The following is an 18251-nucleotide window of genomic DNA, read 5'->3' on the forward strand; positions in this document are numbered from 1 at the left end:
CAAATAACTAAGAAAGGAATTAAATTTGCTTGGACTTCTATATACCAATCAGCATTCAAAGAATTAAAACAGCTTCTTGCCAGACCCTGCTTCACTACCTGGCACCTCAAAGAGATTTATTGTCCAAACAGATCCTTCAGATGTAGCCATTTGAGCTGGTTTCCCAGCTAAAATCTGAACCAGTTTAGTATCAGTTCACTGGTTGCATATGCGCGCCATATGCCAAATGTGAAGTGCCTGCGTGCGCACGCACAGTGCATGGCAAAAGTAGAACAGCGTGCAGGGGGGTGATCAGCTGTGGCGCGTGATCTTCGGAACCGATCTACATCCGAATAGGTTGTAAAAAAATGCTTTTAAAAGTTTAAAAAAAGGCTCTGACGATCGTGCACCACAGCTGTGATCGTCGGAGCCTCTTTTTTTTTTACTTTTTCAAAGCCTAAAAAGTAAAACAAAAAACAAAAAAAAATGTGCGATCTTCGGAATTTTTCATTGTACTTTTTAAAGCATTTTTAACTACCGGTTCCAGAGAACCGGTAGTAAAAAAATGCTAAAAAAGTTTTTTAAAAAAGTTCTGACAATTGCGCATCGTTCACCTGATCATCAGAACTTTTTTTTTTTACATTTTTTACTACCGGTTCGGCGAACCAGTAACCTTTTTTACTACCAGACCGAAGGGAGGGAGGGGAAGGCAGATTCCTTTGTGACTGCTTTCCTTCCAACCTTGTCATGTTCCCATGAAAATTCAGACTTCAAAGACACAATGCAGGAAAGGGAAAACAGCATAGAAGAACCTATGGAACAGGAGGGGGGTGCACAGTGGAGGGCTGGGTGATGTAGATGACCAGGCTGAGCCTGAGGGTCAAATGCATCATCAGTCTTGAGTCCCTTCACGCTCACAAAGGGACTAAGCCCAGCCCACTTTGCATTCCATTGACTCTACTACCAATTTGCTTTGACCGTTAGTTCAGATACTTGTAGACAGCTTAAGCTTGTAATAAATTCTTATATACATTTGAACTGCCTGAATTTCTTGATTTCTGTGCTTGACAATAATTGAACCCAAAATTTCTGTTGCTAAGTGAGACAGTTCAGTGAGTTTTGTCCCATTTTACGACCTTTCTTGCTACAGCTATTAAGTGAATCACTGCAGTTATTAAGTTAGTAACACAGTTATTAAGTGAATCTGGTTTCCCCATTGACTTTGCTTGTCAGAAAATCAAAAAATGTGATTGTGTCACCTCAGGACATTACAACCATCATAAATATGAGTCATTTGCCAAATGTCTGAATTCTGATCATGTGACAATGGAGATGCTGCAACCGTCATAATGATAAAAAACAGTCATAAGTCACTTTTTTCAATGCCATTGTAACTTTGAATGGTAACTAAGCAAACTGTTTTAAGTCAAGAACTACCTGTATTATGAGCCAAGACAGAAAGGGAAAAGAAGCTGCAACTTATTTAATTTAATTGGTAATTTAACTCATCTAATCAGATGTTTCATTAGAAGTTTTAGTATTCATTGTTCTGATTTTATATATTAATTAGTACCTAATTTGGCAGCAATTAATGAGTGATATAATAAATAAAGAACAGTATGAATAATTTCATAATCTTGTATATCATTTCTTCCTCATAAGTGTACAAGTAATGGTGCAACAAGTTGGAAATTCATCCTAAAACTGGTTGTGCTAGTTAATAAATTCTAAGATGCATACACCAGTCTTCCTTTCTCACGTTTCTTGAATTATATTACAAAATATATTTAGAATTGAAAACTTTAGAGAAAAAATATGAAAATTTATTTATGGAGAAAAAACAGATACAACAGCAAAAAACACTACAAAATTCAGCAGCTGATCAAGAAAAATATTTCCTGATTTATAATTAGAAAATTGTTAAGGTTAATGCTAAAATAAATGCATTTTTATCTTTTTTAACTTCTCAAACATTAGCATTTTATTCAGCCATGACCCTTATTAAATGGAGGATCTGTACAATCAGAATTAAATGTCCTATCTACATAAAATGAAGTGCATTATTTATCAATAATACTTAATGACAAAAAGCCTGATAAATTCCTGCGATTACACTACTGATTTCCTCTAGTCATGCATCATTGAGTCTATCGGTCATTAGCATTATCACAGTGCATAAACTTCAGCTTATGCAGCAACTTTGATAACAGCATCTGAAATGTACCTCTACCTTTTTCTCCCCCATTTAGTTCAGATTAACTATTCCACGTTTCTACCTCAGACTGAATGGATAACAAAGAACATTCCTAAGAATCCTAAAACATGAACTGGTATACACTTTTTTTTTTTTTACTTATGTACACAATTTAATCAAGTTATATAAATCAGGATTTGGGAGAAGAAATAGCAATATATATAATACTGATTTTAATAGTTACAATAAAATGAAATGTATTACAGCTAATACCTATTTTTGTATAGTGTGTTGTATAAAATGAGGCAGTTTTTAATAGCAAAAATGTATTACCTTTTAAAATTTTCAAACATTTAACTTAGTTCTTAGAAAGAACCACAAATTCTGTGGTTGTAAACCTGTAATTATTATTCCAATACACTCATTGTATATCACTAAAGTCCATAAGGAAGTTAATTTCATAGCAACTAAAATTCCAGTTAAATTATAATAATTTTACCATTTTCTTATGCAATTTACCTAGAAGATGTCTGAGTATAAATTCTGCAAATTTCATTCAAAATAATTTGTGCAACATAAAAAAGTGTGAAAAGAATAAGCATTTGATATTTTAAAAATAATAAGATCATCATATTTTGAACAGATTTGTTATGGACTAAATTTCTGTTTAATCTAATAGAAAATACAGCCTCTCTTCATGTTTTGAAGACTCCCTCCTTTTAATAGAATTTATTCTGAAGGAATATTTCCCTAAATGTGATACCCTTGAATTTTGTAGATTGTAACTGGGAATTCTCATCTACTACAGCCTGCATACTACAATACCCATACTTGATATGTCTCGGCAACCTTAATTTGCATTTCTTTATCAATATGAGTTCAGTTCAATGTTCCTAAATAATAAGGAAACATATGGCAGAGGTTTACTATTATAACTCAAAATGCTAGCATGCTTATTGGACCTGCTTTCAATATGTATCTTCCACATATACACATCTCATTGATTCTACTAATAAGTAAGTATGCCTATTCATGCAAATATGAAATACAGCACATCCTGGAAATATATCCCAAAACATCAGGAGCAAACCTGCTCCCTCATACATTCACCTCCCATAATATGTAATTGTATATTAATATGCCTCATTGCAACACCGAGTGAACAAAGGAATACAATTGTTCCATAATTATTCTGGATGGTTTAATGAATGGTTAATATATCTGGAGATCTTGAGGGCCTTGAGATTCATGACTTTGAAAATAACATCAGAGGTCATTTAACAGGTAGGTCTGCAATTTGAATTTAGAGAGAAGCAAGGACTGGGTAGGATTCAAAGACCTAATATAAGATTAAAGGATTCTACTGTTCAGAAATATATTTCCTTTCACCTAGCTTTCTCTATGAGTTTGTAAGTAGTGCAAGGGAAAGTAAGCCTTCTAGCAAAATACAGCATTGCCCCTAAAATGTCTTTATAACATAGGAAAATTAGATGAGCCATAAAATACATTTTAAAAATATTTTTCATTCTACCGTCTAAAAAAGGCTTTAACTAAGCTAAATGTGATCGATACCACCCTAATTCAATAGTAGTAAAAACCTCATTCTTGCAGCTAAATCATGTGTTCTGTCTGAAAGAATTCATACCACTCAAGACAAAATTTAATTTCTGATCAGATTTATTTTAATGGATTGAATTCAAACAAAGTCATGCTTATATTATAGTAGAAACACTGCAATTGCTAACTGGTTTCACAAATTTCAGTGAATTTACTCGAAGTATGACTAAAAGGGATCTTAGTCTAGTATTGTTTATGGTAATGCTTACATTTTAGCTAATTACTAGCTTAATCTTATAATATTTATATTAATATCCAAAAGGCTTATTAAATTATAATATTTTTTTAATTTTTGCGGTCCTTTATTTAATTTCTATTTCTAGCTCACTTTTCTTACTTTTTCTTAGAAAATCTTTACATATTTTGTAGATATTTCTCCTTATCTATGCTTTTTGTATACCTCTTTCCATTTAAAACTAAGTAGTGTTTTCTGCATATTTCGCCACACTGTACAGAATTTTGTAACAATTTGAAGTCACAAACTGAGGTTTTGTCATTGTTTTCAATCTGACTGGCATATAACTTTTAGAAGTGCCAATGGATAGTCAAAACACAAGCAGACCTAGTTTATTTCGTTTCTAAGTACAAACGAATCCATCACAAGACTATTTTATGCCCAAACACCTCTGAAATTGTTTTTTTTTTCATTATCATTAGCTTTGATATTATTAAGCTATTGTTAAATTTACCATAAATCTTTTCTTATCTCCACACACAGCTCTTCCAGTGCTTATTTCTATTAATGCCACTTCAAGAAAACAAAAGGCCTCAGGTCACTATTACATGATATTTAAGTTCAGTCCCTAGTACCACTATAGCATCTAGAACCTTCAGGAAAGTAGTTCAATTAATCTGGTTATCAGACATAATCCATATGTCTAGATTATGCTACTGAAGCACTCATGCCCTAATATAAGCCTTAAAAATTGCTTACAAAGAAAACAAACCTCACTAATGGTAATAAGCTAGACAGAAGTAATCAACTCCACCCTGCCTTCTACAGTGTTAATACTTAATAAACAAAGTTCACACACTCATATATATTTGGACCTGCAAACAAGCAAGGCAAGAAATCTCTCATATTGCTACACTGTTGGTCCTAAAGCAGATCATAAGATTATATACCATATTCCAGAGCTACAGAATTGAAAATAAAATTCTTCCACTTTACCTGGTCATACTGGTCTCCTGCTTCCTCACTGCTAGAGGTAGGCTGCCATGAAGCTAGGTGTTACAACCCTATATTTATTTATGCATTTGATTTGTCCTAAACAGGTACAGGGAATTTTATTTGTCATGGATAAACTTCATGCACTTGAACTTGGCCCAATCTTCAAACTTGCCCAGATCATTTTGAATTGTGATTGCATCCTTTAACACAGGGGTGTCAAACTCAATTTCATTGAGGGCCGCATAAGGGTTGTGTTTGAACTTTTCCTTTTTTTTTGCTGGCAGAGGCACCACGGGTCGATCCTTCGCTCTTTCCAGGACAGCCCCGTGGGCTGGATCTAAGCTCCCCACAGGCTGGATCTGGCCCCCGGGCCTTGAGTTTGACACCCCTGCTTTAAGGTATCCAGCCAATTCTCTAAATTTTGTTCATCTGGGAATATCAAAAAAATCCTGTTCTTTTCCCTCAGCTCCGAAACTGAGTCATTAAGATTTTAGTTTTAGATGCTCAATCTACCAGTTTATAATTATCAGCCATTGCTTCCATTTCCTATACATCTTTTTGTTTCTTGTTATTCATCCATACAGGCCTTTAAAAATTCTCATTTTTCTTTTTTCATTTGAAGCCGTCATATTTAGGATTTCTCATTATCCTCTTACCTGTTTATTCTTTAGATTTTAAGACATTAAAAGTCCCATGCTGATGCATCTCTGTTTTTTCTCCTAATTATCTTGAACTCCAGCATGTTATTGTCATTTTCCCATAAAAGCCAATTGTCTTCAATCCAATTCATCCAATTCAAAAGCTAATTCATCAATCAATTCTACTATTTTCTTCAAAATTTATTTATTTATTTATTTGATTGATTGATTGATTAAATTTCTATACCGCCCTACTCCCGAAGGACTCAGGGCAGTGAACAGCCAAATAAAATACATATAGTACAAATGTTAAAAAACCATTAAAATACAATTAAATAATTGGCCCGGAAAACGAATTTAAAACACCCCAAATTCATATGACAAATTTAAAATCTAAAAATTTTTAAAAATTTTAAAAACAATTTAAAAGAGAGGTTAGGCCAGGCCAGCCTGCTGGAATAGAAATGTTTTAATGGCACGGAGGAAAGTGCGCAGATCCGGGATCCTCCGTATCTCTGGGGGGAGCTCGTTCCAGATGGCGGGTGCCCCCACAGAGAAGTCTCTCCCCCTGGGGGCCGCCAGTCAACACTGTTTGGCCGAAGGCATCCTGAGGAGCCCCTCTCTATGGGAGCGTACTGGTCGGTGAGAGGCTACTGGTGGCAGAAGGCGGTCTCGTAGATACCCCGGTCCTAAGCCATGGAGCACTCTAAAGGTGGTAACCAAAACCTTGAAGCGCACCCGGAAGACCACCGGGAGCCAGTGCAGCTCGCGCAGGATGGGGGGTCACATGGGAGCGCCACGTCTCTCCCATAACCACCTGCGCGGCTGCATTCTGGACCAGCTGGAGCCTCTGGATGTTCCTCAAGGGGAGCCCCATGTAGAGAGCATTGCAGTAGTCCAGGTGGGAAGTGACGAGGGCATGAGTGACCGTATTTAACAAGTCCCAATCCAGAAAGGGACGCAACTGGCGAATCAGGCAAACCTGATAAAATGCCCTCCCGGCCACAGCCATCAAGTGCTCTTCTAAATACAGTTGTGAGTCCAGGAGGACCCCCAAGTTGCGAGCTCTCTCCGTGAGGGCCAACGACTCGCCCCCAATAGTCAGTGATGGCACCAACTGACTATATCGGGATGTCGGAAACCACAGCCACTCGGTCTTGGATGGGTTGAGCCTGAGTCTGTTCCTCACCATCCAGATCCAAATAGTCAATACCAATGAGTTTTTCCACATCTTCTGAAAAAATGAAACCAGTAGCAAGATCAGAAACCTACTGGATCTTCCATTACTTATCAAATTAGTTTTAAAGCAAGCATTAAGATAGTTAATTTCTATGTAACATTATAGTTCTTTGACAAGTTGCCTTATTATTTTAGAATAGAATGATTTATATTCTTACTCCTTTTAATCTTATCCAAATGCTTTAAACATGACTTCCCTTTTCAAGGACAAGACTTCTTTATGTACAAAGCCACTCCTTTTCCTTTTTGATTGAGTCTATCTTTTCTTAATAAGTAATATCCTTTCAGTTCTGCACTCCAAACATGACACTAGTCATATCTGCTTTCCCGCATTAGAATTTCTAGTTCTTCTCTGTATTTACAGATTTACAGATTACAGGTAACATAGACACTTAGGACCAGAGGTGCCATGTCTCTCAACTATCATGTTTAGAAGGTTTCTGTGTATCCTTTCCTGCTATAAGACTCCTCCATTATCATAGGTAGCCATATTTCTAATGTCAAGCACTTTTCAAAAAGTCAACAGATCAGCTCTACAATCAGTAACTCCCTCACAAATGTTTCCTATTCCTGTTTACCCGCCTGTTCTTTCACTGCAAGTTCCAAGCTCAGATCTTTTTTCTAAAAAATGCTCACTAAGGCAGGAACATGACAAGAAGTTTCAGTTCACAATTCTACCCATTTTTAAATAATGTATTTAGATATATGACATCAAATGTACCAGAAGCCTAATACAGCTGTATCATTTGAGTGGTAAAGTATGATTTTTCATCCAAAAGTTCTGACTCCAATTACTGATACCTATGTAGTGGGGAGAAGGGATAAAAGGAGGAGGGTTTTGTCCAGAAAGGAAAAAGTGGGAGAGAGGGGGAGAGAGGAGGAAGAGGAGGCTTGGCTGGGAAAAGCTGGAAGGTAAGGATAGTGGGTGGGCGGGGTTACATTCGGTGTATAAAACGCACCTAAATTTTCACCCCCTTTTAGGGGGGAGGAAAGGTGTGTCTTATACTCCGAAAAATACAGTACTTTTGACTTACTGTTTCTTCACATATATTACAGTTAAATTAATTTTGCTTAGATATTTTGGCTTACAGTTTCTATTTGTTTGCTAAAAGCATTCAGCTGGTAACTGTAAAGAAAGGGAGCTCTAGTTATATTTTATTTCTATTACTAATTTAATATATCTGGTATATGCTTTCTCTGTTGATTAAACTAAGGAGAATTTCCCAGAAAGATCTTTCTGCCCAATACAAAGTCACCATCTTCAGATAAATGGTTTGGCCATACACATGAAAACCTATACCTCACGGCAGCAAGTTACAAAGCTTTTTAAAAAACAACTCATGCCTGCTTTCCTCTTTAACAATGCAAAATATAATCCTTGAAGCAAGATACAGTTTCTCCTCAGCAGATTTACACCCAACCACCTCTATAAGAAGTTGTACAAAGGTTCCCACACCCACAGTCAACCCACCACTTTCAAAGTAACAGCAATATCAGACCATCTTTCTTCCACTGGGTAGCCAACTTCTATTAGAATACTTTGAAAAATTATTTTTACATTTTTCTTGATCCAATAAATATACAATAACTAGGAAGATCGCATTATTGTTGCAAAGAATAAACACAATAAAACAAATAATTCAAACAGCAACATAAGTTTATGAATGGCATAGTAAGAAAACAAATGAAAATAAACATCTATTAAAAAGTATACAAACTCATTTTATAACAACTAATTGTTGATGTCAGAATGAGCAGTCAAATAAATTCATTACCTTCAGCACAATAATAGTTACCCTGCAGTAACACAAGTTATACCTTATAATGATACGTGAGGTATCATTACAGGTAGTCCTCATTTAACAATGCTAATTGGGATTGGAAACTCTTATCATTAAGCATCGCAGTCATAAGTAAAAAAAAAAAAAAGTGATCACGCTGTTTAGTCACAACAATCCTGGCAGTCATAGTTGCCATCAATAAACACGGACTGCGCTGGTCATAAAGCAACAACCTCATGTGACCATGACTTCTGATTCTTGGTGGCTTTCCCACTGACTTTGCTTATGAAAAGTTGGCAGGGAAGGTTGCAAATTGTGACAGCTTCAATATGAACTCTGGTCAGAACTACTACTTGTTCAGCATTGTCATAAATTTGAACAGCTGTGGAGCAAGTGGTTGTTAAATGAGGAACATTCATATTAGAATGTATCTACCTAGATCATCTATGTCACCCTATCATACATGGTCCTATCCACTAAGCCAGTATTATGACAAATGGAGACTTGCCCAAAGCTGAATAAAACTGAAGTATGCATCTTCCATCTAAGCAACTATATAGCGAATTGGGATAACATACCACAGTCTTATGAACTAGATCAGAGGTGGGGAACTATGGCCCATTTATGATTTGTGGACGTCCTCACAGAATTCCTGAGCCAGCAGATCCAACAAAACCAGGGGTGAAATGCTACCAGTTCGCTCCTATTCGGGCGAACTGGTAATGATAAAAGCTACACGGTTCAGGCAAATCAGTAATTAGCTACCAGTTCGGGCAAACCGGTAGTTAAAAAAAGCTACCAGTTCCTCCAAACCGGTGTTTCTGACGATCAGTTGTGCCACGGGGTTTAGCTTTGCTAAAGCTAAACCCCACGGCACAGCTGACTCCCCCCCCACTGTTCTACTTACCTTCCCAAGCGTCCTTTTGGCACGTACTGCGCATGCGCATGCAAGCACAGCATGTTTGTTGCGTACTGCGCATGCAGCACGCATTTGGTGCACACGAACCGGTAGCAAACTGGTTCTGATTTCACCACTGAACAAAACTAATTCCAGGAATGTAGTTGCCCTGAAAAATATGGCACCACCTGAATAAAATCAGGACAGACCATGCCAGAACTAAGGCAAAACTCTTTAAATGGGAGATGACCAAGAGTCTGCAATGCACTACGGTACATCGGAACAAACAATAGCAGATACAGTTTGAGAATGTCTCCTCAGGAAATTTCAAGGCACCTGGGATGTTCTCATCGCAGCCATACCAGAAGCAATTAGCTGGTTAGCTTCCTTAGATATTGAGTTATATCCTAGTGTGACTCTATGACACCATATTATGGTGATTTTATCATACTTTTACCTTAATTTAATATTTTATCTGGTACACTGTACTGACCACATATTTATATATACATAATATATATTTGCTGATACTTTAGTTAAACTTGTGCTTGTATGTATGTGTTTTATTAGTGTTGTATATCACTGATAGCATGACCTCTGTAGATGCCATATGCTAAATAAAATAAAAAAATCAATGGTCCAACTTCAAATATTCAAATGCTGATGCAGGGATTGAGTGGAGGGAGAAAGAGATCAAGATAGAGCTTATACATGCATTACTAGCGTAGTAGTTAAGAAGCTAGATTAAGAGCAGGGAAATCCAGGTTGTAATCCTTCTTTTGGCCTGGAAGCCCAATTATTCTCTGCAGCCTCGACCAAAAAGTTGAAGCACATCTATTTACCAACCCTCAATGGACCAACATGATATATTATGGTTTATAATACTCCAATGAAGCAGCCTTCAAATCTGCAGTGGACTGAGTTGGGATGGTGATGGTGATGAGTTGGGATAGTGATGCTGTAATAATGTTACAGCAAGCAAAAGCAAGCAGAAGCAAATTACAAAACTGTCTATATAAAGAATTTTTAAAATATCATAATCCTAGCATGTTCTTCCTGCCTTCAGAAACACAGATTTTCTTAATTTCTCTTGCTGAAGGTCTGGACATTTAACTGGCCCTTCATACAATTTCATCTTCATTTATTACCCTTTTTAATAGAGACATGACATTCTACTTATAGCTGTATTCTCTCCATTTATTCTCTCTTAAAACACACGATCATCGTTGGCCTTGCTATCTAATAGTGTGCGTCCAGTAACATAAAACCAAAGAGGCTTCCCTAAGATGCCTTGGAAAGTAGGATGACTTTCATTTACTGAGGTGTTAATATGCTTAATCTATCAATTAAATGAATAGGCTCATTTTACAAAATACAAGAGACAGCTAAACCTTGGAAGGAAAGTGTGCTAGCAAGTCTCAAGTAAAGATATTTGATTGTAAGTGCTGGCAACAATATGCTAAGAATGAATGGAAAATATATCAAAATCCAAGAATGAATAGAAAATATACCAAAAAAAAATCCAAGATAATAGGAGGAAGGTGTTTACAAATTTTATTTTAAAAAACCAAAATCATTTTGTAAATCTATAAAAACATTTTTCAAAATAAAATTTTATTCAGTCAAACTACTTATGGACAGTTATAAACTGTTCAGAAACCATTTCAACCAACTAACCTCATCATATAACTAATAAATTTAGTTTTAAATCTACCTTTATTCAAATCTGATACCACTTTACTCAGTAAGTTGAAATGATTATGTAAGTTTTTTTCCCTTCTATTAGTCACATTTAAGAAGTGGCAAAAAGAAAACATCACCCAAAACTTGTCATGCTCTTTTTTTGCCCTTTACGAAAAAATTAAAGAGGCACAGTCCAGTCTTGTCTAGTAAAAACATTATTATTTATTTCTCTCAACAATGCCCTAAAGTGTTTATGTATAGCAAATCATTCATACATGCAATCTTTCTACACAAAGGATGCAGTGTGAAGTCCTAAGGTCTAAAAACAGTTTTCTCATGTAATAATATTGTCATCAAAATCAGTCTAAAGCCATAATTAAATGCTATTGTCATGTCTGACCTTAGCAAAATGTTAGCAGGAAACAACTACCTTAATTTTTGAGATATTCATACCATTTGTTCAATAAACACTCAATGCTTCCGAGACACTGCATCTGTGACCCTTTCAAGTTTGAGTGATTCTATACACTGTCTAGCATAGTACTTTGTAATAAACTGTACGACAATATTTCAATAAAATAAAATTGTAGTAGACCGTGGTTTTTGGATGTTGTCATGCCAATTTCTTAATATAATGTTAAGAAAATGCAACATAGAAAGATGCACTGTGCCTTCCTTTCCAGACACTAAAGGCAATCTACTTCCTCAATTATTCATTCAATAATTATCAGTTTTATTATTATTATATCCCTAAAAATGTGAAATCACAGCTGCCAATTTTTTAGCTGGTGCTGGCCTTCATATGCATTGAATTGTTCCCCCAAACCTAGGATATTGTAATGTATTAGTATAGGATATGTATGGATCCAAGCAATGTAGTCTTTTGTAATTAATACATGAAATTTTTTCAATGCGCATAATTTCCAAGTGCTATCCAAGATTTTTTGTTATGGCACCCAGTGTGCCGATAAACACTGGACCACAATGGCCAGTTTAGGCAATAATATTTCAATTTTAATTTTCAGATCTTGATACTTTGTGATTTTCTCTAATTCTTTGTCTTCTGTTCTACTATCTGCTAATATTGTCACATCAATTGTTCATACTTCCTTCTTTTCAACCACAGTTAAATACAATGTTATAAGCCAAGACTTTATCAATATTATTATCATTATCATTAGTTTATTAAATTTCAGGTCACTCAACTCTCAATGGCTTTTTTAATTGGTTGGTTCACATTTAACAAAATCCCACATCACAAGATGACTGGCATATAAATTTGGTAAGTAAATAAACAAATGAACAAAAACTATAAACAGATACCATATATCAGTACCTTGGTAGCTAAACACTAGTAGAACAGTATAGAGTTAAGACCTGTATCTGAAATTGCTTCATCTTAATAACAATACCGTGTTTATCTAACAATTTGAGTTAAATAGACAAATGTGCCTATCTGGCAATAGTCTATATTCTAATTGCTAGCCATTTGTATGTCCTTCCTACCATCATGTACAACCTTAAAGGATTCTTAATTTACTCTGAGAGTTCACTGCATGATCTTTAAATCTTCTATTCCAGAAAGTGCTTGGGTAAAAATCCTGATGGACTTAATTCTTATTCATATAAAAATAAGGCTTTATGATTGTGATGAGACTGTGATCAAAATTTCTGTTTGTGCCTTTCAGTATAGCGAAAGCTAGAACTACATCTAACTTTTGTCACCTAGTGCAACATAATATTAGGGCACCAACATAAAATATTTCATAAAACAAATGATGTAACATTGTTATACTGAGAAAATAAAACCTAATATAATCATAATAATGACTACCAACAATTCAGAATAAGTTCTTAAAAGTAAAATATACATTTGAAATTGGCCTTTGCATTGCTAGTATTTTGTTTGAAAATATTCTGCTGAGTTGTTGTTTTGAATAAAATCTATCGGTAGAACATTTAGGTACATATTTCAATATAAATGACAAAATGTAAATATTTCCTGATATGAATTCTATTTTACAAAATCCGTCAAGGTATTTATAGGATTCAATCCTCTTTGTGTCTTTAATTAAATTTAACATACATACTTTAATGCAATTTAAATAGATTATTAGTTGTCAGAATATAAAATATAAATATTGTTTATGATTCAGTTCCTTTAAGTACTTACACTCAGGAAACTCTTTTAACCTCATGACTGAGTAGTATTAAACATTGAAATGAGACTTCTAAAGAGCGTCTGCTGCCCTTTGCACTTTTCCAATAATCTTAAATTACTACAACTTAATTATAATTTCAAGGCACTAAATTGAGATATTTTTAAACATTATAGAAAGACTGGTAATGATAAAAATTACTTACAATGACAGAGATTTTAAAGTGTTTTTTAGGGAAGATATTCCTGCTACTAAAGACCTTATTAAATCCTGAAAATTATTTTCACTTTTGAAATTTATTAGGTAAATATTTTATCAGTAAGCAAATTATTTGGTGTACTCATATACAAATATTCTTCATACAAACATTGCATATATACATTGCATAATAATTTATCTATGAAATAAATAAAATTAATTTATAAATTAAAAAGGCATAGCCAAAATCTGTATTTTAAAATACAGAGTTAGAAGGGACCTTGCAGATCTTTTAGTCCAATCCCCCGCTCAGGCAGGAAGTCCTATACCATTTCAGACAAATGGTTGTCCAATCTCATCTTAAAAACTTCGTGTTGAAGCATTCACAACTTCTGGATTTCATATAATTGCCATGTTGTTCTTGGACCGCATGGATAATAATTACCCAATTACTGAGCATCTTCTCCCAACCTAGTTATCCTCCAGATGTCTTAGAAGTACAACTTTCATAATTACCTTCTAGGATGTAGAAGTCTATATTCAAATCCTGAAGCATTATTTTAAATATCTTTTTTGTGACTAATTAAATAAAACTGAGAAGAATTAAGCTTAATTTTATTTGTTTTCTTAATTTGAAATCCTCAATATTTTATTTTGCACATACCTATTGAATTCACATACCTGAATCATTAATTCTATTATTATTCCAATTAAGAAATTATAGTTTATAGCAATATGTAACTTGAAGAAGACATCAATCCTCACTGACTTTTTTTCCATACATTATGAACCATACACATCAAATTATTATCTTCACTACCAATCCTAGCAAGCAACCTATCTAAACTGATAATCATGGGCAAAGCATTAGGGCTTCAATATGTTCAATATTGAACATACTGTTCAATATTCAATTCAATGAACATTGAACATACTGTTCAAAGTTCAATTGAACATACTGATTGCATACTTAATTTTTTTAAAAAAATATGAGTACCTTCTACTTTAAAAATACACATGCTGAATTCTACCGTTTGACTAGTCAAATTTCTACATATTTTAATTATGTTACTGCATGTTCTGTAAGATAACGGAAACTAAAAATTGATGAAGAAAACAATGTAACTGCAACAAAACCCACTAAGTGTCAGTCTAATCTGATGCTGAGTATATCCTGGGCTACTTCACAACCTGAATCTAAATAAAGGGTCTTGGTGTCAAGGTTTTGTCTCAGATATGGAAAAATGGAACCCAACTAGAACTGTGTATGATTGATAGCAGTTAGAAAAAACTTGGTGGTCATGCGCCACAGCTTGAGATATGGATACTAATCAGATTTAAACATGATATACTAAAACAGATACATATTCAGAATGAGCACATATTCCTTAATATTTGTAACAGAGCAACTATAAATTACAATGCTATAGACCTTCAATATCATTGAATGGAATTGGAATTGGAATTGAAATGAAATTGAATCCACAAATGGAATTGAATCCACAGTGGCCCAATAACATAAAATAGTGTTACAGCTATAAGGAAAAGTTAAGAGTGAACTTGTGTCTTTTTCCTTTGAGTTGTCTTTAAGCATCTTTTTATCTGAAATTGTTCAATTTATTAAAAATGATCTGAGGTAAGTTGAAAGGATAAAAAAGTAGAAGTTACACTCTCTGATACAATACATACCTTCTCTGGACCTCCTTCCAACATCCCAAGGAATATCAGAATGTTTAGATAATTAGGTTCAGATAACTAAAAACTACTTATTTACATAATAAATTCTGAACTTAACTACCATAGATTCTATGTAGAACTTTTAGTTGCTCATTCTCTTTGACTTATACACACACATAGAAATCTGATGTTCTTACAATACTACTTTAAAAAGCCAGAAGCTACAACAGTACAATGACATTTAGAAAAAGAGGCAAGGGACATGCTGCAGTTTCCTTTGATTTCAAGGTAAACTACAAAACAATAAAATAGTTCCATTCAAAAACAGGTAAAGTTGTATCCTGCTATATTGTTGCTTTGTAAACTTATATAAGCCTGTGTGCAAATGTATATATGAAATCTTATTGAGCCATGTCAAAAAAATTTAAAATTCAGTGCAGTGAATTAAATTATAATTTAAGATCATTGTGACAGCAGAAGACAGCAGGAGCACTTATTGTCACTCCCTTTTGGAGTTTAAGAAGCTTATTTTAGTATAGAAGCATAAACAAGTGTATACTATTATACTGTCAGACTATCATTATGTAAAGTTTACAACATTTTGAAAGAAAAACACTATTGCATTCTATACATCATTGGACACTGGAGAAAGTTTTCATTGAAGTCCTATATATAAAAAACACAGTTGCTGAAATCCTTTGCTGAGTTATGTTTTCATGGGTTTGCATATGAATTAAATTGTATCTAATAGCTGATGTATTCATATAAAAGAATATTCAGCAGATATAATTTACCTTCCAAAGAAATCAATGGGAATTGCCATTAATTATACCCATTAACTTTCAGTTAAAGAAAAAGACTAGCAGAACACAAGAACATCAGTGCCTATGTTCAATTTGGAAAATTTCAACTCTTTTCCAAATAGAAGACAAACACAATGTTGAGTTTTACTATTGCATTATTATCAATGTGTAAAAGATCACATATAACCAATTAAATGGAAGTCTTTCACCTATAAACTGTACTGCACTTACATTACAAAAGCACTTTACAAATAAGGTCCTGGAAAGGAATGGGCTTAATTTTCTTAGCAGAGCAGAAATAAATTATTTTTATACTGGTTAGTAGGAATACTGAAAGTAGGAAGATTAAATTTATAGCTTTTTAAAGACAGGCATGTTACATATTATCACAAATGACAGAAGAGCCATATGTATGTTTCTGTACATGCACTTTATCAGATAATAAATACACTGATAATTTTAAAAAACCCTCACAGTGTAATAAGTTAGGAGGATTAGAAAGCATGTACTTTTAAGAGGAATATGTTTATTTTCTAATCAGAAATGCTAATGAAAAAACCACTTAAGCAATGCTGATTACTCATTCATTAATAGCCTTCTATTATTTGTATTTCTAATTTACCTATACTTGAAAATTGGAGTTTTGTAATTTTTGAAATGCTTTTGTAATAATGATCAATACAAGAAAACTACTCTGAAAATAATAAATGAAAATAACATCATTAAAACAACCAACTACAGAAATATTAAAATATTTCAAAAAAAGTAAACACAGGCTGTAATGTAATTCTATTAAGTCTTCTCAAAAGGGAATCCCACTGAATAAATGAGCTTGCACCACAAGTTTAATATAAATTAAGTAATAAGCTATCAGAACATAATGTATTTTATTTCTCAGTAAATAGTGTAAGACTGCATGGCAATTGTATCTAAAGCTATTTTTAAACATTCAAAATCAATAAAATACTATAATTAATACTTGCAATATTTGGGGAAAACTATAATGCAACTTTTAATTTTTAAAGAAGTCTAAATAGTGATCAGTGAGACTAGTATGTTCTGGAATTTCAAAAATTATTTCTTCAACTTTCTAAAACTACAAAATACAAAACTATTGCAAAATGAAACTATTCCAGTCTATATTAGAATGCAGCAAAATGTCTGTCTTCCCCGACAATGCAGAGAGTCTATAACCAAAGAGCTAAACTTTTATTTTCTGACCATTTTTATATATTCTGGAGAGCAAAAGCATTCATCTTTGCACTTCAAGGTGTTGGAGATAAAAAGACAGTTGCACATCAGTGGAGCATAAATAAGTAATTCAGTCCAATCAGGGGTAGTCTTTCTTTAAATTAACTAGTCCTTCAAATAAAAATTAGGTTAAAAATATAAAACCAATACAATACAGATAAGATTTCATCCAAGTTATCTTTAGATTTAATAACCAAGTGTTTGTAATGTCCATTTCTGCATAACTGAACACAGAAATCTTGCTGCCTGATCGAATAGTCCGAATCTTTCAGTGAAGCTGCTTTTAACGACAGCACCGGCAGCAGCTTTGTTTGATCTCTGCTGCCTTCCCTAATCTGGGTTGTCAAGGTTCACTTGTTGGAAGCTGTTTACTTTAAAAAAAAAAGTGACTCCCCCCTCCATCCCTCTCTCATACAATGACTAAAAAGACTGAAAGGAAAGAATGCTGCCAATGTAAGAAGTTACAGCTGAAATACCTTTTTGCAATGAAATTGTAGCTGACACATTTTGAACAAAAGTGACAAGGTTCTCTCATTCTTTCATCCTGCATAGTACTAAAAACATTAAATTGAATTACACATCATTTGAAACAGTCCAAATTTCTTTACAATCCTCTTAATTGCAATTCTTCCCCCAGACTCACTTTGAGTTTAACACAACTCAATGGCTATTTCCTTTTTAAGCTTGGAAAATCCTTGTTTCTTCTTCATTAAAAAAAAATCATAAAGTATTTAAAAGGTTTCCTTTCCTCTTTGGCGTTGTACAATTAAAAGTAGAAGCAATTACATTAAACAAATAGCATCAGCAGTATTCCTTATAATTATCTATAATAGTACAAAAATTCCCACGAGACTTTTGTGACTTCATAAAAATTAGATTTTAAAAAAGTAAATGTTAAAACTACCTAGTAAATAGGAAATAAATTGTATGCATCTTTAAATAGTATAATTCAGCCTATGAACA

At 33.9% G+C, this 18251-nt stretch overlaps 1 long non-coding RNA gene across 1 annotated transcript in view; it reads right to left on the reverse strand.

The window, feature by feature from the left end:
- LOC139309475 (uncharacterized) overlaps positions 1 to 18251 on the reverse strand; it is a 100907-nt gene that overhangs the window by 79215 nt on the left and 3441 nt on the right. The window lies entirely within an intron of this gene.

This window comes from Pituophis catenifer, unplaced genomic scaffold, assembly GCF_029215685.1.
Source record: "Pituophis catenifer annectens isolate HBS135680 unplaced genomic scaffold, rPitCat1.0.hap2 SCAF_2, whole genome shotgun sequence".
In the NCBI taxonomy this organism is placed as follows: Eukaryota; Metazoa; Chordata; class Lepidosauria; order Squamata; family Colubridae; genus Pituophis; species Pituophis catenifer.